Genomic DNA, 26,684 nt, shown 5'->3' with positions numbered 1-26,684 from the left:
AGTGGTTCCAACAATGTTATATGGTTGCGTGGCGTGGGCTATAGATAAAGTTGTGTGGAGGAGGGTGGATGTGCTGGAAATGAGATGTTTGAGGACAATATGTGGTGTGAGATGGTTTGATCGAGTAAGTAATAATAGGGTAAGGGTAAGAGAGATGTGTGGTAATAAAAAGAATGTGGTAGAGAGGGCAGAAGAGGGTGTTTTGAAATGGTTTGGTCACATGGAGAGAATGAGTGAGGAAAGATTGACCGAGAGAATATATGTGTCAGAGGTGGAGGGAACGAGGAGAAGTGGGAGACCAAATTGGAGGTGGAAAGATGGAGTGAAAAAGATTTTGAGTGATCGGGGCCTGAACATACAGGAGGGTGAAAGGCGTGCAAGGAATAGAGTGAATTGGAACGATGTGGTATACCGGGTCGACGTGCTGTCGATGGATTGAACCAGGACATATGAAGCGTCTGGGGTAAACCATGGAAAGTTCTGTAGGGCCTGGATGTGGAAAGGGAGCTGTGGTTTCGTTGCATTATTACATGACAGCTAGAGACTGAGTGTGAACGAATGTGGCCTTTGTTGTCTTTTCCTAGCGCTACCTCGCGAACATGAGGGGGGAGGGGGTTGTTATTTCATGTGTGGCGGGGTGGCGATGGGAATAAATAAGGGCAGACAGTATGAATTATGTACATGTGTATATATGTATATGTCTGTGTGTATATATATATGTATACGTTGAGATGTATAGGTATGTATATGTGCGTGTGTGGACGTGCATGTATATACATGTGTATGTGGGTGGGTTGGGCCATTTCTTTCGTCTGTTTCCTTGCGCTACCTCGCTAACGCGGGAGACAGCGACAAAGCAAAATAAATAAATGAATAAGTAAAAGATATATATATATATATATATATATATATATATATATATATATATATATATATATATATATATATATATATATATATATATGTAATCTTTTTTTTTCTTTCTTTCATACTATCGCCATTTCCCGCGTTAGCGAGGTAGCATTAAGAACAGAGGACTGGGCCTTTGAGGGAATATCCTCTCCTGGCCCCCCTCTCTGTTTCTTATTTTGGAAAATTAAAAAAAAAAAAAAAGAGGGGAGGATTTTCAGCCACCCGCTCCCTTTCCTTTTAGTCGCCTTCTATGACACGCAGGGAATACGTGGGAAGTATTCTTTCTCCCCTATCCCCAGGGATAATATATATATATATATATATATATATATATATATATATATATATATATATATATATATTATCCCTGGGGATAGGGGAGAAAGAATACTTCCACGTATTCCCTGCGTTTCGTAGAAGGCGACTAAAAGGAAGGGAGCGGGGGGCTGGAAATCCTCCTCTCTCGTTTTTTTTTTTTTGATTTTCCAAAAGAAGGAAGAGAGAAGGGGGCCAGGTGAGGATATTCCCTCAAAGGCCCAGTCCTCTGTTCTTAAAGCTACCTCGCAAACGCGGGAAATGGCGAATGGTTTGAAAGAAAGACAAATATATATATATATATATATATATATATATATATATATATATATATATATATATATATATATATATATATATATATATATATATATTCATTCTTGCTCGCCGTCATCCATTCTCAACGCCACACTGCTCTACAGGAAACAGTACAAGATGTACGAAAGAAAAGAGAAATAAAAACATATACATTCTCTTGTCCTCCACACCTGATCGCCGCCCCCTGCGTCAGCGGGGTAGCGCCAGGAAACAGACAAAGAAATGCCACATCCGTTCACATTCACAAACGAGCTGTCATTTGTAATGCACAGAAACCACAGCTCCCTATCCACATCCAGGGCCCACAGACCTTTCCAAGCCCCAAACGTTTCACATGCCCTGGTTCAGTCCATTAACGGCACGCCGATCCTAATATACCACATTGTTCCAAATCACTTTATTTCGTGCACGCCTTTTACCCTCCAGCATGTTCTCTTATAAATCTATCATTCATTTCCACTCTTTTTCTGTGTGTACTGCTCAAACGCCTCTCTTTTCTATTTCACGAGCAACTTTACCTCTTCATCCTACCACTCACTACCCTTTCTAATCTGCCCACCTCCCACCTTTCGCATGCCACATGTATCTCCTGCACATACCATCACTGCTTCCCTAAATACCTCTCATTCCTTATCTACTCCCCTCATTTCATTTGTTCTCACCTTTTGCCATTCTACACTAAATACCTGCTGTAATTTCTTCACACAAGTTTCCTTTCTAAACTCACTTACTCTCACCACTCTCTTCTCCCCGACATTGTTCCCTCTTTTTCGAAAACCTCTACTAATCTTCACCCTCGGTTCCTCAAGATTGTGATTAGACATCACACCAGCTGCCCCTCTCAGCACATTTACCTCCAAAAGTGTCTCGTTTACCCTCCTATCAATTAACATGTATCTGATAATGCCCGATGACTATCTCTCTTACCCACATACGTATACTTATGTATATCACTCTTTTTGAATCAGGTACTCCCATTCCCCAGTCTTTTTTCAGCACACAGCTTCACAAACTCTTCACCATTTCCCCTCATAACAGTGAATACCCCGTGCGAACCAAATATACCCCCAACTACATTGCTTCCCTTCACATTTAAATCTGCCATCACTAATACCCGGTCTCGTGCACCAAAACTGCTGACACATTCACTCGGCTGCCTTTCATGATATTTCTTCTCATGACCAGTTGCATAAGCACCAATAATCACCCATCTCTCGCCATCCCCATTTAGTTTTACCCACATCAATCTAGAATTTACTTCCTTTCAATGTATCACATACTCCCACAACTCCTGCTTCAGGAGTAGTACCACTCCTTCCTTTGCTCTTGTCCTCTCACTAACCCCTTACTTAATTCCTAAGACATTTCCGAATCATTCTTCCTCTTTACTCTTGAGCTTCGTTTCACTCAGAGCCAGAACATCCGGGTGTCTTTTCTCAGACATACTATCTGTATCTCCTCTCTTCTCATCATGGTTATATCCACACGCAGTCAGACACCCTAATCTGAGCCTTTGAGGAAGATGAGCACTCTCTACTTGGCTCCTTGTGTCCTCTTGTAGAAATTTAGATACAAGAAGGGGAGGGTTTCGAGCCCCCCGTTCCCGTCCCCTTTAGTCGGCTTCTGTGATACGTAGGGAGGACGGAGGTAGAATTCTATCTCCTCATATATATATATATATATATATATATATATATATATATATATATATATATATATATATATATATATATATATATATATATAAACCAATCTTCGTAAGTGCCAGATAATCATCCTTGAATTGTTTACCCATACCATACATCACCCTCTACACACTCCCTTATCTCACCACTCCAACATCATATAAACAGGCTCTTAACCCTGGCTCCATGTTTGCCAAGCACTCCACCCGTGATTCCGGTAATCATACTTCTCAACCTAACCCCTCAACCCCTGTTTTTAATGCCTATAATTATTTGTCGTCTTTTAGATAACACTATCCCCACCCAAAGAATGGAACTAACGGCATTCCTCCATTAGTTCTTTAGAAACGCGTCTCAGAAATGGCCTTAACCTTTCATAACTTTTTTTTTCCCCTTTTAGTCTCACTATTCATCGCTACCTTTCCAGCCTCTTCGAAGCAGCTAACATACATCCCACTCCAGATGGGATTGATCGTTAGTCTCCATCCAGACACAGAACAAAGCCATCACTTCCATCATATAGAAAGTTGAAAGTTTTTCGGAAACTTTCTTAAACAAACAACTTCTCCATCACCTAGAAGGATATGAACTAATATCTGGGCCGTTCTACTGCACATCTGCGCTCTTCCACTGCACATCTGGAATGTTCTGCTGCACTTCTAGTCTTTTGTGAGAGTAGGAACTGTTCTGCAGCAAATCTGGGTTGTTTTGCTGCTTATGTGAACTGTTCTGCTATATACTTTAGCACTTTTGCTGCACACGTGGACAGTTCTGCTATACATTTTAGCACTTTTGCTGCACATATGGACTTCTGTTTCACATTTAGACTGTTTTGCTGCACATATTGACGGTTTAGTCGTTCATCTGGAATATTCTGATGAACAGCTGGGTAGTTCTGTGCACATCTGGGATGTTCTGCTGCACATCTGGGCTGTTCTACTGTACAGATGAGCTGGTTTCTGCCGCATTTCTTCTTTCCCTCCCCGCTTAAAGGAGTTCTGACTCCGGTGTTGAGAATGAGCTTATGAGTTAATCGTATTCTCACGAGCCGTGATGAAATCTTCAGAGTATAAGGAAGACTTTGACCTCAAACACTTAAGATCTTCCAACAGCTGCCAACCCTTCTTCCTTACACTTCCACCTCTTCTCTTTGTCCTGCAAGTTCACCGTAGCCATATATATTAATAATGGGTCCCTTACCTATTAATCCTTTGTGGTTGGAGTACCCTAAACCTCTTAGTGTTTGCTTCTTACCATTAGTTTATTCTCTGTCTTTCTACATGCCAATGATCTACATCCTGAAGTAACTCATATGAAGATAACGCCAGACTTTTTGCCTGATTCAGTTGGGTCCGACCCTGGGCGACTCTCTGCATGCTTTGTGCTGTTTAACGCTGACCACTACACTATAGAGCTCTCACACCCTGCGAAACTCTGAGCGTGTATCGTCAACACATCTCAGATTGTTATTATCTAGTTCCGTATATCTTCCCAGGCCTCATCTGCCTTGCTGGTCCGCACTCATAAATCGAGGATTCTCAGTCGGCTGTATCTTTGTGTGAGCTTACGAAGTGGTTACCGGACCCCGCCTGATTGAGGTCATACCGCTAGTGAAAAGTCATCCCATTTTTGAGGCTGTGTCACTGGAAGTACAGTCTCGCCTAAAGAACTTGGAGCTGAAAGAGCTCCGGGAAAGAGGTACTAGGCTATACCAGAATCTCTTATTTTTCAGAAAGATCTCTCGGGACACTTTTGATATATATATATATATATATATATATATATATATATATATATATATATATATATATATATATTTTTTTTTTTTTGCTTTGTCGCTGTCTCCCGCGTTTGCGAGGTAGCGCAAGGAAACAGACGAAAGAAATAGCCCAACCCACCCCCATACACATGCCTTGATTCAATCCACTGACAGCACGTCAACCCCGGTATACCACATCGCTCCAATTCACTCTATTCTTTGCCCTCCTTTCACCCTCCTGCATGTTCAGGCCCCGATCACACAAAATCTTTTTCACTCCATCTTTCCACCTCCAATTTGGTCTCCCTCTTCTCCTCGTTCCCTCCACCTCCGACACATATATCCTCTTGGTCAATCTTTCCTCACTCATTCTCTCCATGTGACCAAACCATTTCAAAACACACTCTTCTGCTCTCTCAACCACGCTCTTTTTATTTCCACACATCTCTCTTACCCTTACGTTACTTACTCGATCAAACCACCTCACACCACACATTGTCCTCAAACATCTCATTTCCAGCACATCCATCCTCCTGCGCACAACTCTATCCATAGTCCACGCCTCGCAACCATACAACATTGTTGGAACCACTATTCCTTCAAACATACCCATTTTTGCTTTCCGAGATAATGTTCTCGACTTCCACACATTCTTCAAGGCTCCCAGAATTCTCGCCCCCTCCCCCACCCTATGATCCACTTCCGCTTCCATGGTTCCATCCGCTGTCAGATCCACTCCCAGATATCTAAAACACTTCACTTCCTCCAGTTTTTCTCCATTCGAACTCACCTCCCAATTGAATTGACCCTCAACCCTACTGTACCTAATAACCTTGCTCTTATTCACATTTACTCTTAACTTTCTTCTTTCACACACTTTACCAAACTCAGTCACCAGCTTCTGCAGTTTCTCACATGAATCAGCCATCATCGCTGTATCATCAGCGAACAACAACTGACTCACTTCCCAAGCTCTCTCATCCCCAACAGACTTCATACTTGCCCCTCTTTCCAAAACTCTTGCATTCACCTCCCTAACAACCCCATCCATAAACAAATTAAACAACCATGGAGACGTCACACACCCCTGCCGCAAACCTACATTCACTGAGAACCAATCACTTTCCTCTCTTCCTACACGTACACATGCCTTACATCCTCGATAAAAACTTTTCACTGCTTCTAACAACTTGCCTCCCACACCATATATTCTTAATACCTTCCACAGAGCATCTCTATCAACTCTATCATATGCCTTCTCCAAATCCATAAATGCTACATACAAATCCGTTTGCTTTTCTAAGTATTTCTCACATACATTCTTCAAAGCAAACACCTGATCCACACATCCTCTACCACTTCTGAAACCATATATATATATATATATATATATATATATATATATATATATATATATATATATATATATATATATATATATATGTATATATATATATATATATATATATATATATATATATATGAGTGTGTATGTGTGTTTGTGAGTTGCAGTGGGACACAGTGATGCGCGTAATATATTATTTGCTGATATGGGGGGGGGGGGTCAATAGCAGGTCCCCAGTGCACTTTTGTGTGATTATCACATCGTAACGGGAGATGGAGCAATGAGCAATGAGCAAAAATGTATCTCTCCTGACGAGGTATTAATCACACGAAAGTGCACGTGGGATTTAACGCGTTTCATTTTCCCTCTTGGTCATCAGGGGGGCTGGAAATCCTCCCCTCTCATTTTTTTTTAAATTTTCCAAAAGAAGGAACAGAGAAAGGGGCCATATGAGGATATTCCCTCAAAGGCCCAGTCCTCTGTTCTTAACGCTACCTCGCTAATGCGGGAAATGGCGAATAGTATGAAAAAAAAAAAAAAAATATATATATATATATATATATATATATATATATATATATATATATATATATATATATTATACTTAGTCGCTGTCTCCCGCGTTAGCGAGGTAACGCAAGGAAACAGATCAAACAATGGCCCAACCCACCCACATGTATATACATAAACGCCCACATGCTCACATATACATACCTACACATTTCAACGTATACGTACATATACATACACAGATTTATACACATGTACATATTCATACTTGCTGCCTTCATCCATTTCGTCGCCACCCCGCCACACATAAAATGGCACACCCTCACCCCGGGCGCGCGCGAGGTAGCTCAAGGTAAAGACAACAAAGGCCACATTGTTCACACTCAGTCTCCTGCTGTCATGTATAATGCTCCGAAACCACAGCTCCCTTTCCACATCCAGGCCCCACAAAACTTTCCATGGTTTACCCCATACACTTCACATGCCGTGGTTCAATCCATTGACAGCACGTCGACCCCGGTATACCACATCGTTCCAGTTCACTCTACGTCTTTCACCCTCCTGTATGTCCAGGCCCCGATCGCTCAAAATCTTTTTGACTCCATCTTTCCACTTCCAAATTGGTCTCCCACTTCTCCTCGTTCCCTCCATCCCTAACACATATATCCTCTTTGTCAATCTTTCCTAACTCATTCTTTCGATGTGACCAAACCATTTCAATACACATAAAAGAAAGAGGCAGGAGGTCAAGAGAAAGGTGCAAGAGGTGAAAAAGAGAGCAAATGAGAGTTGGGGTGAGAGAGTATCATTAGATTTTAGGGAGAATAAAAAGATGTTTTGGAAGGAGGTAAATAAGGTGCGTAAGACAAGGGAGCAAATGGGAACTTCAGTGTAGGGGGCTAATGGGGAGGTGATAACAAGTAGTGGTGATGTGAGAAGGAGATGGAGGGAGTATTTTGAAGGTTTGTTGAATGTGTTTGATGATAGAGTGGCAGATATAGGGTGTTTGGGTCGAGGTGGTGTGCAAAGTGAGAGGGTTAGGGAAAATGATTTGGTAAACAGAGAAGAGGTAGTAAAAGCTTTTCGGAAGATGAAAGCCGGCAAGGCAGCGGGTTTGGATGGTGTTGCAGTGGAATTTATTAAAAAAGTGGGTGACTGTATTGTTGACTGGTTGGTAAGGTTATTTAATGTATGTATGATTCATGGTGAGGTGCCTGAGGATTGGCGGAATGCTTGCATAGTGCCATTGTACAAAGGCAAAGGGGATAAGAGTGAGTGCTCATATTACAGAGGTATAAGATTGTTGAGTATTCCTGGGAAATTATATGGGAGGGTATTGATTGAGAGGGTGAAGGCATGTACAGAGCATCAGATTGGGGAAGAGCAGTGTGGTTTCAGAAGTGGTAGAGGATGTGTGGATCAGGTGTTTGCTTTAAGGAATGTATGTGAGAAATACTTAGAAAAGCAAATGGATTTGTATGTAGCATTTATGGATCTGGAGAAGGCATATGATAGAGTTGATAGAGATGCTCTGTGGAAGGTATTAAGAATGTATGGTGTGGGAGGCAAGTTGTTAGAAGCAGTGAAAAGTTTTTATCGAGGATGTAAGGCATGTGTACGTGTAGGAAAAGAGGAAAGTGATTGGTTCTCAGTGAATGTAGGTTTGCGGCAGGGATGTGTGATGTCTCTATGGTTGTTTAATTTGTTTATGGATGGGGTTGTTAGGGAGGTGAATGCAAGAGTTTTGGAAAGAGGGGCAAGTGCATATGCAGTCTGTTGTGGATGAAAGAGCTTGGGAAGTGAGTCAGCTGTTGTTCGCTGATGATACAGCGCTGGTGGCTGATTCATGCGAGAAACTGCAGTAGCTGGTGACTGAGTTTGATAAAGTGTGTGAAAGAAGAAAGTTAAGAGTAAATGTGAATAAGAGCAAGGTTATTGGGTACAGTAGGGTTGAGGGTCAAGTCAAGTGGGAGGTAAGTTTGAATGAAGAAAAACTGGAGGAAGTAAAGTGTTTTAGATATCTGGGAGTGGATCTGGCAGCGGATGGAACCATGGAAGCGGAAGTGAATCATAGGGTGGGGGTGGGGGACGAAAATTTTGGGAGCCTTGAAGAATGTTTGGAAGTCGAGAACATTATCTCGGAAAGCAAAAATGGGTATGTTTGAAGGAATAGTGGTTCCAACAATGTTGTTTGGTTGCGAGGCGTGGGCTATGGATAGAGTTGTGCGCAGGAGAGTGTATGTGCTGGAAATGAGGTGTTTGAGGACAATATGTGGTGTGAGGTGGTTTGATCGAGTAAGTAACGTAAGGGTAAGAGAGATGTGTGGAAATAAAAAGAGTATGGTTGAGAGAGCAGAAGAGGGTGTTTTGAAATGGTTTGGTCACATGGAGAGAATGAGTGAGGAAAGATTGACCAAGAGGATATATGTGTCGGAGGTGGAGGGAACGAGGAGAAGTGGGAGACCAAATTGGAGGTGGAAAGATGGAGTGAAAAAGATTTTGAGTGATCGGGGCCTGAACATGCAGGAGGGTGAAAGGCGTGAAAGGAATTGAGTGAATTGGAACGATGTGGTATACCGGGGTCGACGTGCTGTCAATGGATTGAACCAGGGCATGTGAAGCGTCTGGGGTAAACCATGGAAAGTTGTGTGGGGCCTGGATGTGGAAAGGGAGCTGTGGTTTCGGTGCATTATTACATGACAGCTAGAGACTGAGTGTGAACGAATGTGGCCTTTGTTGTCTTTTCCTAGCGCTACCTCGCACACATGAGGGGGGAGGGGGTTGTTATTCCATGTGTGGTGAGGTGGCGATGGGAATAAATAAAGGCAGACAGTATGAATTATGTACATGTGTATATATGTATATGTCTGTGTGTGTATATATATGTGAACATTGAGATGTATAGGTATGTATATTTGCGTGTGTGGACGTGTATGTATATACATGTGTATGTGGGTGGGTTGGGCCATTTCTTTCGTCTGTTTCCTTGCGCTACCTCGCTAACGCGGGAGACAGCGACAAAGCAAAATAAATAAATAATAAATGAAATATATATATATATATATATATATATATATATATATATATATATATATATATATATATATATATATATATATATATATATATGTATATATATATATATATGTGTAAATATATATATATATATATATATATATATATATATATATATATATATATATATATATATATATATATATATATATATATATATATATTCATATATGTGTGTGTGTGTGTGTGTGTGTGTTAATGCTCTTTCGTGCATATTCTTCTCCTTATATCCTCCTAAATCCCCAATCGGTCACAATTGCCGTGATCGTCCTCTCCTGTAATACCCTTGCCATAGTTGGCGAGGTGCGTCCCGACCCCCTGCGACCCATCACGCTCGTCGTTGTGTTACACGTTTATTTTCCCTCATGTTATCGTCACTCTCACAGCCGCTGCTTCCATGACGGTGATTTCATTGTGCCTCGCTCGTGTCTGTGGCCAAATGCTACACCCCGGTATCACAGTCCTTGTCACCAGCACGCTGGTGAAATCCCTTTTATGCGAACGTCTCTCTCTCTCTCTCTCTCTCTCTCTCTCTCTCTCTCTCTCTCTCTCTCTCTCTCTCTCTCTCTCTCTCTCTCTCTCTCTCTCTCTCTCTCTCTCATGGTGTGTGTGTGTGTATGTTTGGCAGGTCTCCCCCTGTCCGTCCTGGCACACATAACCTGTAGCTTTACAGCTGGACGCCCCATGTTCGTGCATGGCTGGCAAGCTTGGCCACAGTATGGACGTCAGTGCCTCACAGTGTGTGTGTGTGTGTGTGTGTGTGTGTGTGTGTGTGTGTGTTGAAGCAGTTATGTACATCTCTCCGGTGCTAGATTTTGTTGCACAGCAAACAGACATACGCCACACACACACAAAAAAAAAAAAAAAAGCGAGAGAAAGAGAACACACGCGCGACGACATCAATAGCCCAAGACGTGTCCATTAGGGGAAGTATAAATCTACACTGTTGCATGGAATTAGAGTTTCAGAAGTAAATCTCAGACTGGATTTCTTAATTCCAGAGAACCTCCAGATATTCCAGACGGTGGAGAGCTTCTCGTTGCAATAAGACATGGCAAAACTTGGCGTTCCTCTCCTTGAGCTAGCAGTATATCTTCCCCCTCAGCCACTCTCTATTGGCAGTTCTGAATTTTCAGCATCGGGTATCGGATGGAACCCAATGTCAATTTCTTTTGAATATTGTCCAGAAATCTTAGAGTTCTTTGAATAGAAAATAGAGAAATATGTATTCATTCTTTTCATGCGTACTTCCTTATGCCTCGAATCCTTTCTTCTTTCTTTACATGGAATTTATGTGTTTGAGGAAATGATAATCGTATATCACTGGTGTATGTGTCTTGCCTGTGTGAGAAACTTGCCTCACATAGTTAGGGAGGGGAGACTGTTACTGGCCGACACTCTTTTTCTCTTTTAAGTTCACAGTCACGCGATTTACGTCCCCTACTCTGTTCACTCTGTCGGTGAGGATTTTATTGGCTGTAGTGGTGTAGAATTTCGTATTACTTCACGTAACCAAAAAAATAATGATATTAGAGTAAGCACTTTACCATTTCTTTTTTATATTAGTCTTTTGATTATATCTCATACATCTGGTCATATAGGAGTGGATACACTGATTCTCTCTTCTTATCTATTCTAATCTTAATCGTCATGCACGGCTCCTGGGTAAATATTGCGAATTAGACTTTCAGAAGAAACATTATTCATTATCTCGTCCGGGACGAATGGATAAAAGACCACCTCCTCTTAGTCCTTCCCACATCTCGTTTGGGACGAATGTATGGTAGAAAACCACCTCCTCCTAGTCCTTCTCACATCTCGTCAGGGACGAATGTATGGTAGCAAACCACCTCTTCCTGTTCTCCCACACCTTGTCTGGGACCACTGCTTGTAAGGAGAGGAACTCCTCCTGGTCCCTCTCACACCTCGTCAGGGAAGGATGTATGGTAACAGAGGACTTCATCCTGGTTCTTCCCACATCTTGTCAGAGATGAATGTATGGAAGAAGAGGACCTTCTGCTGATGGATCCCATACCTTGTCTGGGATGAATGTATGGTAGGAGAGGACCTTCTCTTGGTCTTTTCCACATTTCGTATAGGGCTCTCAAGCACAGCCACTCCTTCTGATCCTGACCGTATCTCGTATAGGATGAATGTGAGGTAGGAGAGGACCTCTTCCTGGTCTTCCTGGTTACAGAAATAGTGATGAGAAATACAATTGTCCTGTTAGACTAACTATAGCGGATGTAGTGAAAGGAGGACAGAGAAGGAAGAGTACAGACACTAATAAACTTAGTGGTAATGAAAAAGGGAAGAGAGGGGACATGTATAGAGAAGAAACATCAGCAGATAGTGAAAGTTCTGAGGAGCTGAATGAAAAGGTGGATTTGGACACAGAACAGACCCAGACCAGTGCTTGTTATGGAAAGGATCTTCTCCTGGTCCTTCTCACGCCTTGTCAGGAGTGCACGAGCCCAGGGTCGGGATGTGACAGTCACTTGCCGAACACTGGCCTCAGGCGGTATATATTTGTGCTACCACATTTCTTTATATACGATCGATATTATGATTTCTTTACTTTTGAAATACGAAAACGAAAATGGCAAGTGAAGAGGGCTCATCTCTCAGTGTGTTTGGTACTCTAGCCAACATTTGCATGGTACTGCCAGCTTTGTGTAAGGTATCACCATGTCTGTGGTACCCCTGCCAACGTGTGTAAGGTACCACCAGCATGTCTGTGGTACCCCTGCCAACGTGTGTAAGGTACCACCAACATGTCTGTGGTACCCGTGCCAACATGTGGAAGGTATCACCAACATGTCTGTGGTAACCGTGCCAACATGTGGAAGGTACCACCAACATGTCTGTGATACCCCTGCCAACATGTGGAAGGTACCACCAACATGTCTGTGGTACCCCTGCCAACATGTGTAAGATCCCACTAACATGTCTGTGGTACCCCTGCCAACATGTGGAAGGTACCACCAACATGTCTGTGGTACCCCTGCCAACATGTGGAAGGTACCACCAACATGTCTGTGGTACCCCTGCCAACATGTGTAAGATACCACCAACATGTCTGTGGTACCCCTGCCAACATGTGGAGGGCACCACCAACATGTCTGTGGTACCCCTGCCAACATGTGTAAGGTACCACCAACATGTCTGTGGTACCCCTGTCAGCATGTGTAAGGCACCACCAACATGTCTGTGGTACCCCTGCCAACATGTGGAAGGCACTACCAACATGTCTGTGGTACCCCTGCCAACATGTGTAAGGTACCACCAACATGTCTGTGGTACCCCTGTCAGCATATGTAAGGTACCACCAACATGTCTGTGGTACCCCTGCCAACATGTGTAAGGTACCACCAACATGTCTATGGTACCCCTGCCAACATGTGTAAGGTACCACCAACATGTCTGTGGTACCCCTGCCAGCATGTGTAAGGCACCACCAACATGTCTGTGGTACCCCTGCCAACATGTGTAAGGTACCACCAACATGTCTGTGATACCCCTGCCAGCATGTGTAAGGTACCACCAACATGTCTGTGATACCCCTGCCAGCATGTGTAAGGTACCACCAACATGTCTGTGATACCCCTGCCAGCATGTGTAAGGTACCACCAACATGTCTGTGGTACCCCTGGCAGCATTTGTAAGGTATTCCAGCACTGTTATCACTTGTGGTTAAGTTTACTTTAACTATGCATTTATTCATCTGTTTATGATGGGAAGAAATGAACTCAAGTTTATTTTGCATGGCAGGTCTGCCAGACTCAAGTTCCTCACCATCGTCCCTGGCTGCCGTGGCTCGCGCTAGAGTGACTCTCATTCTTAAGGAAGAAATCCCAGGATTTCACCAGAAATGTGTAAAGGAAATATGGAGTACGTGCAGCGACGTGATGGGGACATGTGGCTCTTGGGGAAACGCTTTGGCCACAACCATTCATCCGGGTGCAGATGTTCGCGGGACTGGATTTTCAGACGGAGTTGCAAGTAATCTTTTTGGGCGGATGTTGGAGACGAAACATTTTGATTTACAGTTTTTGAGTCCAGTGAATTTTGATTCCTGCTCTGGATTTTGGTGAAAGAGAATGAAAAAAAAAATCTTATGTTTGTCTACACTGAGGAATATGCAGTGATCTTTGGGAGATCCGAGGAAGACGAGTAGATGATTCAGGTGATACTTAAGAACAGATGTGAAAAGTGAATGATTACGCTTCAGTTCTTGTCTTGATCGACCTCCTGGAGGTTGTCGTTGTCTCATTTGTTGTCTTGGTTGACCGTGTGGAAGTTATCCCTGCCTCAGCTGTTACCCTCGTCGTACCGCTTGTCTTACACACACGTCACGGGGCTAATCTGTGCCTGTGTTCCTCTCTGATCGCTAGTGTATATTCGTTGCGGCACATCTGTCTTAACTCGTGACTCGCTATCTGTTATGTTCCTACCGTATTTTCAGTGAATATCCTGAGGATCATGGAGTTACCCCAGCTTGTGGCCCACAGAGAATTTGTTGAAAGTAATTGTTCACTCGAAACCACTCAACTTATAAGTGATACGAGGTGTTTTTTGCTTTTCATCTTTATGTTGAACTTATTTCCTTCCTCAGGTTCACGTGAGCGTCTGTGTTATTTGTCCTTCATTATTGTGCCTTTTCTTCGTAATGCTCTTCGCATTTGCCTTCTTTTCGTTCTTTTTTGTTTCCTCTACTCCATAGTCTTTATCTTCTTTCCCCTTCTTCCTCCCTACTCGTATTACCTTCCACCCTATCAGGCACTTCTCTTTATTCGTTCTGCTATTTCTCCCTTTAGTTCTCATTCATCCTCAATTTCCACCTCTCATCTTGTCATTCTCTCTTTATAGATAACTCATCTATTGTCTTTATCTTTCATTTTGGTCCAACTTCTCCTTTTCCTCCACCTTTCCTTCCTTATCCCCCTGGTAATGGAGATGGACATGCGAGCGTCAGTGTCAGTGGTGAAGACATGGGAGGAGGAGGTTACTGCCTCTGTAACGAGAATGCAAGGCAGGTTTAGCAGCTGCTAATGAAGATTCAGGAGGCAATATGTTGTCATTCTTTACACTAGGTGACAAGCTGTCGTAGAAAGGACAAGTCCTGGTTAGGGAGTGGATAGTGTATACACACAGGTATTTTGTGCTATCCTTTGACTTGTGCTACTGTATGGCGGAGAGATAAAGCAAGCAGAACAGAATACAGGATACAAATACACACCACCATGTCTCTGGTGGATACCGTAAGATAACTCGGGAGTCCTAATGTATGATAACTGTCCTTCAGCCAACACAGCAGAACAACATTTATATCTTCCAAACAGATGACAGGTTGGCTTCCACAACCCTTCAATACTGAGTGATCTCACACCATAGATGACGCACATTAGTTTACTTGTCACTCTCCCGTCCAGGGTACTGTTGTATGCTAATATGAATTATGCAAGACGGGCGAAACAGTTAGAAATTGTACGTACTTTTATAGCCTGTAAAACCTCAGTTATAGTGGGAACGTGTGAAAGAATGAGGCTGTGTTGTCTTCACAGCAGACAGGAGAAAATCCTGTGTGCTGTGAAGACAACCTAGCCTCATTACAGTTGGAGAGTCTTGGACGGCGTTTCCATATTTACTCTTTAAATTGTTCCTTATTAGCACAACAAGCATGGAAGATTGAGAAATATATGTATAAACAGTGAAATTTAAAGGTGCACTAAGTTGAATACCAGTGAATCATGTAGATATCGAGGGTCCGGAATTATTGAGTACTTTGCTTATTGCTGTAGGAACGCTGTAGACGGTCCTACCGAGAAAATAGCCTGGAAAAGCAACTACAGAGAATGCCAGACCAGACGGGCTGTGAAGGTTAAGTAGGCCTACGGGCCGCGCCCTCCACTAGCTTGATGGAGCAGAACAACGACACAGCAGCTATCGTCCCGGACGCAGCGTGGGCTTGGGTAGAGAGGCCTCCGGAAACCATCCTTTGGTATAACTTACGATAAGGATACCAAATGTACCTCAGAACATGGAACCATACACGTCATTAGCGTACAAGCCAACACATACAGCTGTAGCTCAAGAGCATCATATGACACACTACATACCTCAGCACGTAGCGCCGTTAATCTAAGGCACGGTACTCGACGCCAAGGCACGCCGCGTCATACGCCCATAGCCACTTTCCGCCAAATAGCAGTGGACATCGCTCGGCACTGAGACACCCTGGCGAGACTGGCCATAAATCCCGCCAAATTGTCCAGCTCGTTTACCACCACCAGTGGGGGTCTGTGGAGGGGCTGGTGATGGTTGGGGAGGGGACTTGGGGTGTCCCCAGAGTGAGGGGAGAAGGAACCCAGTGGCAGGAGCAAGATAGGAACATCCACATGGGGGGCACAGATAGGCCTACTCCGGGGCCCCGTGCTCTGTATGTCATCCTGGCTCCGTAGAAAATTGGGAGAGGTCCTTAGGGTCTTGGTAATTCACTAGATGGCAAATAAGAATTCGCTTATGTGTGAAGAATATATATATACATGTGTGTGTGTGTGTGTGTGTGTGTGTCAGATGTGGAGGGAACGAGGAGAAGTGGGAGACCAAATTGGAGGTGGAAAGATGGAGTGAAAAAGATTTTGAGTGATCGGGGCCTGAACATGCAGGAGGGTGAAAGGCGTGCAAAGAATAGAGTGAATTGGTGCGATATGGTATACCGGGGTCGACGTGCTGTCAGTGGATTGAACCAGGGCATGTGAAGCGTCTGGGGTAAACCATGGAAAGTTCTGTGGGGCCTATGGTTTCGGTGCATTATACATGACAACTAGAGACTTGCTGTGAACGAATATGGCCTTTGTTGTCTTTTCTTAGCGCTACCTCGCGCACATGCGGGGGAGGGGGTTGTTATTTCATGTGTGGCGGGGTGGCGACGGGAATGAATAAGGGCAGACAGTATGAATTATGTACATGTGTATATATGTATATGTCTGTGTGTGTATATGTATGTATACGTTGAGATGTATAGGTATGTATATGTGCGTGTGTGGACGTGTATGCATATATATGTGTATGTGGGTGGGTTGGGCCATTCTTTCGTCTGTTTCCTTGCGCTACCTCGCTAACGCGGGAGACAGCGACAGAGTATACTAAATAAATAAACAATATATATATATATATATATATATATATATATATATATATATATATATATATATATATATATATATATATATATATATTCCTATGAGTCCACGGGGAAAAATGAAACACGAAAAGTTCCCAAGTGCACTTTCGTGTAATAATCACATCATCAGGGGAGACACAAGAGAGAAATATAACAGTCAGTTGATATACATCGAAGAGACGAAGCTAGGACGCCATTTGGTAAACATGTGATTGTCCAAAACTGACTGTTTTATTTCTCTCTTGTGTCTCCCCTGATGATGTGATTATTACACGAAAGTGCACTTGGGAACTTTCCGTGTTTCATTTTCCCCGTAGACTCATAGGAATATCTTGATTACGCGCAAAATTGTGATCCTTTCCAATATATATATATATTCTTTTTTTTTTTTTTTTTGCTTTGTCGCTGTGTGTATATATATATATATATATATATATATATATATATATATATATATATATATATATTATCCCTGGGGATGGGGGATTAAGAATACTTCCCACGTATTCCCTGCGTGTCGTAGAAGGCGACTAAAAGGGGAGGGAGCGGAAGGCTGGAAATCCTCCCCTCTCTTTTTTTTTTTTTTTTTTAATTTTCCAAAAGAAGGAACAGAGGGGGGCCAGGTGAGGATATGCCACAAAGGACCAGTCCTCTGTCCTTAAACGCTACCTCGCTAACGCGGGAAATGACGAATAGTTTAAAAGAAAATATATATATATATATATATATATATATATATATATATATATAAAAGAAATAGAAGGACGGAGTGAAAAAGATTATGAGTGATTGGATGTCGAAGATTCAGGAGTGTGAAAGGCGTGTACGGGATAGAGTGAATTAGGATGATGTGGTATACAGGGGTCAACGTGCTGTCAGTAGACTGAACCAGGGCATGTGAAACGGCTGAGGAAACCAGTGAAAGGTCTGTGGGGCCTGGTTGTGGATAGGAGGTTATTACATCTAACAGTTAGAGAGTGGATGTGAGCGAATGCTGCCTTTCTTCTTCTTCTCCTGGCGCTGCCTCGGTAGAGCAGGATACAGCGATCAAGTATGACAAATATGTTTATATATGGAGGAGGGGATTCCGCTGGACTTCGCCTGCTTGAGGTTATACTACAAGTGAAAAGTCAATATTGGCGGGATGTATCATCGTCAACGAAAAAGAATACAGTTTCATCAAAGGATTCGCAACGGAGAGATTCATCTTGCACCTGCTACTGAGTGTAGCGCAGTAGGAGCCCCTGGAAAAGAGGTTCTGGGATAACATTAGGATTCTTTCAGAAATGGTTGGTGAGGTAATTATGAATATAGGTGAATAGATGAGTTTGTGTGTGTGTGTGTGTGTGTGTGTGTGTGTGTGTGTGTGTGTGTGTGTGTGTGTATAAAGAAATTAGAAATAAACAAATAACGGTTTATTAGATTCAGGCAGCCATTCAGTTGAAAATGCGCAGTTAAGGTATTACTTATATTGTAGAACTTAGAGGTCATGATAGTTACTAGTTAACGAATCATTAAAGAGCTTCAAATCCAGGTGGGGCTGGCTATTACCACGCTTTGCATAAGCACATGAGTGAGGCACATCTACAGTCAGGGTAGCAGACACACAGGAATGTTTACTGAGTAAATAGTATAGTTTATCCATTATGCACGCAGCTGAACATTAAGTAATGAAAAGTTACAGTTATACAACAGTTGTCATACCGTATAGCCTAACTAATGGAAAAATGAGTGAGTTTGTGTGTGTGATTAATATTTGTGAGTACTATGTGTGTGTTACGGGGAGGGGGAGTTTTGCGGCCATTTTTCCTCTCTTTTATTTTGTAAATATGTACCATGGCTTTATACCATTGTGTACACACACACACACACACACACACACACACACACACACACACACACACACACACACACACATCACCCTTAGCCATGTACCCATTTATAGACCAGCCCCAAGGAAAGGATGAACACCTTGGTTGAGTATAGGCGGACTGCCGCGCTTAGGATTCGAACCCGTGCATGGACTGGCCCATGCTGACTCATGGCCAGTACGTTCACCACTACATCACAGAGGCCCGTGTGTGTGTGTGTGTGTGTGTGTGTGTGTGTGTGTGTGTGTGTGTGTGTGTGCACTTCAACTTCCTGGATTCTTAGCTGGGTTGTAATGGATTACTTTTGTCATATCACAACACTGGCCCGCTGAGCTTTCTTATACCATGTGTCTGGAAGATGGTACCATCATTCCACCTCACTACATTTGCGAGGTGCAACGAGAAGACCTCTACATATGGTTTAAGATTCATAATCTTTATTTTTCTAAGAATATACTGACAAGGCATTCCAGTGATAGTATGGGTGAAGGGTACATGACAAAGAGATGGATGGTGGCAAGTATGGATCAGCGTAGCCATAGGGTGACATGAGAAACGAGTCTTTCGAACTGGTTGACGTTACTGATGGTAAGTCTGATGATAAGGAACGGAGGAATATGGAATAAAAGGAGAGAAAGAGAGGAAGGGTGAGGGGAGGGGAGATTCTGGTTGATAAGATAGGAAGTGACAAATTAGAAATTTACTGCATGCTCTTGCATAAAGTAAGTGTGGGAATTGCTTATCCAACGTCGATTTCCCGATATCGGAAGGTACATAAGAAACTTAAGACGCAGATTGGATGGAGAGCCGAGGCCCTCTTTGTCGGCGGTTTTGTAGGTGAGGATAAAAGAAAGATTTTTTCTTCGTTTTGTGGTAGCCAAGCAGACCTCACAGATACACCTCAGGAGGTACTGTGAGGAGTGAGTGAGTGAGAATGACACACGGAGGAAGTGAAATGGAACTCAGAACGTAAGCATTAGCGAGCGGGGCTAGACAAAGACATCATCTTTTCACGTTCAATAGACACATCTTTTTTCCACCTTCAATAGACGCAGCATCTCATCACCTTCCAAAAAAAGCATCTTTTCTTCACCTTCAACAAACGCATCTTCTCTTCTCCATCAACAAACACATCTCTCCACATTCACCTTCGGCTCTCAGTTCACTTGAAGGCTCATTGGATATCAGGAGAGCCATAATATCCGGTTTCGTCATGCAAACCGCTCACTTGGAGGACAGTGCTGGCTGACTCTGCTACCGCAGCAAAGCTTTGAACTTCACTCGTCAAATGGTGTCGCAGCAGACCTGGATGGGTTACATACAGCGTGTCCGTCCTAACGTAAAGAAATGACTTACATACGCACCGTAACGGAAACAATACCTGAGTGGTTAATGAGTATAGTCCCAAACATTTATATGGAAAGTTGCTCGGGATGTAGTGCTCGCCAGCTACTGAAGACCATCATGGTAGAAAAAAACCCGCACAGAATAGTCATTCTCACACTGGGACCACAGGTAGGTGAAGGCATATATAAACAGTTGACAGTTATTAATGAAAATAGAAATAAAAACCAGAGTGCTCTCCTGAGTCGACGTGATGTCCCAGGGTTAATTACCCTAATTGCTTAATTAATTGACAAGCAAGCCCTTCCCAAAACTAATCAAACTTGAGTCTTCAGTTGTATATGTTATACCATTTTAGTTGTAGTGTAATGAGATTTGCAACTCGCCTGCACACGAACATCCAGACATAATGAGACTAAACTAACGGCCGCATAAGTTCCTTGTACCATCATCATACGTTACGTTCGTGGCGTATTCTGTCCTCATATACAGGTAGATCTGTCATAATCATTAAGGAAGAGAGCGCTTTCATAGTAACTCCCATCACTATTTGTGGTGAACTTTTTAATGAATACTTTTCTTTGATACCTAACTGCCTCTGCCGTCTTGTGAGGTACATCTTGTGTGATGCACCAAAATTAGCGCCTGCCATCCATAGTCAGGTTCACCTTCACCGCTCCATGTACCTTATTTAGTCAGGTTCACCTTCACCGCTCCATGTACCTTAGTTCAGCCCACTGATATCAGGTTGCCTTCCATTTGCCACATCGATCCAATTCATTTTTTCGCATGTACACCTCTCACCTTCCTGACTGTTCAGGGCCCGATATTCTAAGAGCCTCCCTCACTTCCTCGTTCTATCTCCTTTTAATCCAGTGGTCTCTAACCTCTTTATCTCTGGCAGCCTTTTCAGAGTTACTGGGACCTCCATCGTAAAATAAAGCCTTTTTCATTGTCTAGTATTTATAAAAGCCAGAAAACAAGGGTGACTGGGGGAACTGAGGTTACTGAATAAAGAAAACAAAACAGTACAACTCGAGAGAGTAATACAACTGGATGTTATGAAAATGTACGTGTACATCATAAACCTCTGCATTAACTTGAACCCTGCCTATATGAAGATAAAACTTTGTTAATGAGATAATTTGGTCCTTTTTTTCCATTACTGAAGGGATTCTGCAGCTTTCGGGTCGCCAAGCATTTTTCTTGAGTTCGTGGGTCTATCAAAACATGTTTGTTCTAATATTCAAATGTTTTCTTTACAATTATCAAGATGCGTATAGATTACCTATGAAATTGAATAAACTGAAGCGTCCTTTTTATGCTCGACATCCAAACACAGAGACTGAAAGCCTGGAATTTAACAAAAAATACGACTGAACAGTTGAAAAAAAATTCCCGTTGTGGCAGTGACGGAGTTTTGCAGTGACAAAAGTAACACGGAACAGCTTTCCTTTGTTATTGGAAAAGTCCGTCACTGTCGGAACGATTTTTCCCCAACTGTTCAGCGTTATTTTTTGTGTAGAACTTGGTGATTTTAATCGCAATCTTCGTATGTTTTGCTTCCGAATGACGCATGAGTTTAGTAGGTATCACAGATAATTGTGTACATCATTACAGATGTACAGAATACATCTGAACATACGAACAAACACGTTTTGACAGCTACACGACCTCGACGGAAATGGTTTTGGACTCCAGGGTCGATAACCCCTGATATTCATATGTACATTCCAGAGATACAAATTCTCCGACAACAGAATTCGAACCGCCATCATTTAATGTAGGCGCCATACTCAGGGGAGAAAGAATACCGCCACGTAAGTCCTGTGTGTCGAAGACAGCGACCGAGAGGGCTGGGAGCGGGGGCTGGGAATCCTCCCCTTTTGAATTACTCTCTCTCTCAAAAAAAAAAGGAACAGAGGATGAAGCCAAGCGAGGATTTTCTTCTCCAAAGCCAGTCTTCTGAGCCTGACGCTACCTGGCATGCGCAGGAAATAGCGAACATTTATGAAAGAAAGAATAATGATAATGTTAATGAGAGTGAAGACAATAATGATGAGGATAGCTATGATAATGATAATGAATTATATGCATTTGGGAAGTAGCACTATAACATTCAGAACTGAAGTACAGAAAAGATCGGTCGTGCTGCTCCCAGGCAGCTCAGGGCCTGCCATTTAGTATCTCTTCCCCGCCTTACGCCAGGTGCCCATATCAACCAACGCCAGAGGGCAGAGGAAACAGCTGGGGATGGCTGTGAGCCAGTTGCTCGAACCCCAAACTTGCAGACGCTGACCACCACATATGAGACATATGAGACTCCTAATGTACTGCCCCAGTTGGTAGATTAATTTCTTTATTGGCCCAGAAGACGAAACTGTTAGTCGTTGGCTGAGCAGATGACCAGAGGCTGCAGGCGAGTCCGTGCTGGGCCATATTGGGTCCGCTGATGAGCGGGACATGTGGCCCTGGTGCCTGTGAACCGTGTTGTTATCTCCCCCTGCACTCGCATGTCTTCCCTCACACACCTCCTTACAGGCGTGGTGAGAGGTGCTCTTATCTTTCTCCTGCTCTCCCACACCTTTCCTCACGCCTACTTACAGTAATTACCCCTAAGAGTAATTTCTACCACACTGGTAGAATGAATATAAACGACGGTGAATGGGAGGTGTAACCAGTAGCAGGGGCGACGCTACAGGAAAAAGTACTTACGCTTTTTTTTTAAGGGGTAATTTTCGTTGGACTCCATGTTTGACTTTTCTAGTGGGTTACGGGAATTTATGGCTGGAGAATCTTAGGTGTGGAAGAATTCTAGGCGGCTCCTGGTGGTGGTCGTGGTCAGGGTGTGGCTGGAGCGGAGGGCAACCACTGGGGCGTGCTGAGGCATCAGGACTCATTTGTTGACCTCAGCCTTCAGGAGTAGACGCTGCCTCCTTCATCTTCACCAGCCAACCCCAGCTGTGACACACACACACACACACACACACACACACACACACACACACACACACACACACACGAGTTATACGATCTCAAGGGCATGAAAACATCTGACAAACAGAGTTCTTTGAAACCAAAGGAGTTGGAACGTCTATGTACATACAGGTTGTCTCAACAGCTGGCCCTATCATATCTGATTCCAAAGCAGCTCTAAGCTCTCTCATCTGTCTTAAACCTGTTTGCAGTGTTACTGTCAATCATATGCAGTGTCTACTTACCGCAGGAGGACTTGAAATATTATTCCTTTGGATTCCCCTTCCATATCGGGTTCCATCATCATGATCACGATGATAAAGTAGCCAGAGGGGTCTTTCTTAAACCTGCCGTAGACCTCAAGTATAACATGTAAGTTAGTACCAGTTCGTGGTGCCTTCAAAGATTCAGCTTCTCAAAGATACTTAATGCCAGGCCTAGCATTAAGTATTATGATAGGCAATTTACCTCTAGGCACTCATATGGTAAGGACAAGTTCACAACAGGCAGGATCAAAGTGGGGTACAGATATATCTGGTGGGTAGAAGGTGATCCTACAGTAGATACAACTCGTTGTAAGTTATGTGATGTATCATATAAACACACGGTACAACAAGATATTACAAACAGCCTCTTTATCACCGACTTTACGCCTCCTGGTCTCATGTTTTATACACTGTGTAATTGCCTCACTGACAGTGTCTTATTTCAGGATGTTCTTTTCCTATACCTGGGCTCCGCTAGCCTTTAGGAGTTCTACTCCTATACGTTGGCTCTGCTAGCCTCATATTTGTAATTGATTGTACCTATAATGTGTGCCTTATATATTTCACCACCGTCCGTATACATGTATGCTAACCAACCTCCATATCTTGCCTTATATACGCCTCTCATATCTATATAAATGTGTGCTGACCCTACCCATGTTACTAAATGTCTGTATTATACACATAGACACTCAGCCCGCCTCTGCAACGTGTTGCCATACTGCTCTACTCTTCATTTACCATTATTATATAACCCTAAGGTCTCTTGTAACTTCAAGGCTACGCTACAATCCGTACTAGGGAAAGGATGGATTCCTTTGGAGTGAGATGTCCTTCGAGGGGATTGGACATTTATGATGTACCGACGTCGAAGGTGACTTTGCACACACACACACACACACACACACACACACACACACACACACACACACACACACACACACACACACACACACACACACACAAACACACACACACACATACACACACAATGGCATAGTGCCATTGTACAAATGTATATGCATACATAAACGCCCACACACGCACATATACATACCTATACATTTCATCGTATACATACATATACATACACAGACATATACATATATACACAGTATATTCATACATGCTGCCTTCATCCATTCTCGCCGCCACCCCACCACACATGATATGGTACTCCCCTCCCCCCGCGTGCGCGCGAGGTAGCCATAGGAAAAGACAACAAAGGCCACATTCGTTCACACTCAGTCTTTAGCTGTCATGTGTAATGCAACGAAACCACAGCTCCCTTTCCACATCCAGGCCCCTCAAAACTTTCCATGGTTTACCCCAGACGCTTCACATGCCCTGGTTCAATCCATTGACAGCACGTCGACTCCGGTATACCACATCGTTCCCATTCACTCTATTCCTTGCACGCCTTTCACCCTCCTGTAAGTTCAGGCTCCGATCGCTCAGTCTTTTTCACTCCATCCTTTCACCTCCTATTTGGTCTCCCACTTCTCGTTCCCTCCACCTCTGACACATATATCCTCTTTGTCAATCTTTCCTCACTCATTCTCTCCATGTGACCATACCATTTCAAAACACCCTCTTCTGCTCTCTCAACCGCACTCTTTTTATTAACACACTTCTCTATTACCCTATCATTACTTACTCGATCAAACCACCTCACACAACATAATGTCCTCAAACACCTCATTTCCAATACATCCATCCTCCTCTGCACAACCCTATCTATATCCCATGCTTCACAACCATATAACATTGTTTGAACCAATTTTCCTTCAAGCATACCCATTTTTGCTCTCCGAGATAACGTTTTCGCCTTCCACACATTCTTAAACGCTCCCAGTACCTTCGACCCCCTTCCCCACCCTGTTACTCACTTCCGCTTCCATGGTTCCAACCGCTGCCAAATCCACTCCTAGATATCTAAAACACTTCACTTCCTCCAGTTTTTCTCCATTCAAACTTACCTCCCAATTAACTTATCCCTCGACCCTACTGAACCTAATAACCTTGCTCTTATTCACATTTACTCTCACCTTTCTTCTTTCACACACTTTACCAAACTCAGTCGCCAACTTCTGCAGTTTCTCACCCGAATCAGCCACCAGCGCTGTATCGTCAGCGAACAAGTGGCTCACTTCCTAAGCCTCTCACCCACAACAGACTGCATGCTTGCCCCTCCCTCCAAAACTCTTACATTCACCTCCCTAACCACCCCATCCATAAACAAATTAAACAACCATGGAGACATCACGCACCCCTGCCGCAAACCGACATTCACTGGGAACCAATCACTTTCCTCTCTTCCTACTCGTACACATGCCTTACATCCTCGATAAAAACTTTTCACTGCTTCTAGCAACTTACCTCCCACACCATATATTCTTAATACCTGCCACAGAGCATCTCTTTTAACTCTATCATATGCCTTCTCCAGATCCATAAATGCTACATACAAATCCATTTGTTTTTCTAAGTATTTCTCACATACATTCTTCAAAGCAAATACCTGATCCACGCATCCTCTACCACTTCTGAAACCACACCGCTCTTCTCCAATCTGATGCTCTGTACATGCCTTGACCCTCTCAATCAATAACCTCAAATATAATTTCCCAGGAATGCTCAACAAACTTATACCTCTGTAATTTGAACACACATATGTCCCCTTTGCCTTTGAACAATGGCACTATGCATTTATTCCGCCAATCTTCAGGCAATTCACCATGAACCACACATGCATTGATATCCTCACCAACTATTCAACAACACAGTCACCCCCTTTTTTAATAAATTCCACTGCAACACCATCCAACCCCGCCGCCTTGCCGGCTTTCATCTTCCTCAAAGCTTTCACTACCTCTTCTCTGTTTACCAAATCTTTCTCCCTGATCCTCTCACTTCGCACACCACCTCGACCAAACACCATATATCTGCCACTCTGTCATCAAACACATTCAACAAACCTTCAGAATACTCACTCCATCTCCCTCTCACTTCACCACTACTTGTTAATACCTCCCCATTTGCCCCCTTCGCCGATGTTCCCATTTGTTCTCTTCTCTTACGCACTTTATTTACCTCCTTCCAAAACATCTTATTATTCTTTC

The 26,684-nt window shown here is 43.1% G+C and overlaps 1 protein-coding gene across 3 annotated transcripts in view; it reads left to right on the top strand.

The window, feature by feature from the left end:
- LOC139753327 (uncharacterized) overlaps positions 1–26,684 on the top strand; it is a 654,487-nt gene that overhangs the window by 451,865 nt on the left and 175,938 nt on the right. The window lies entirely within an intron of this gene.

The sequence above is a fragment of the Panulirus ornatus genome, chromosome 2, assembly GCF_036320965.1.
Source record: "Panulirus ornatus isolate Po-2019 chromosome 2, ASM3632096v1, whole genome shotgun sequence".
Taxonomy (NCBI): Eukaryota; Metazoa; Arthropoda; class Malacostraca; order Decapoda; family Palinuridae; genus Panulirus; species Panulirus ornatus.
The sequence above is the reverse complement of the archived record's forward strand: the minus strand, read 5'-3'. Positions and strand labels throughout refer to the sequence as shown.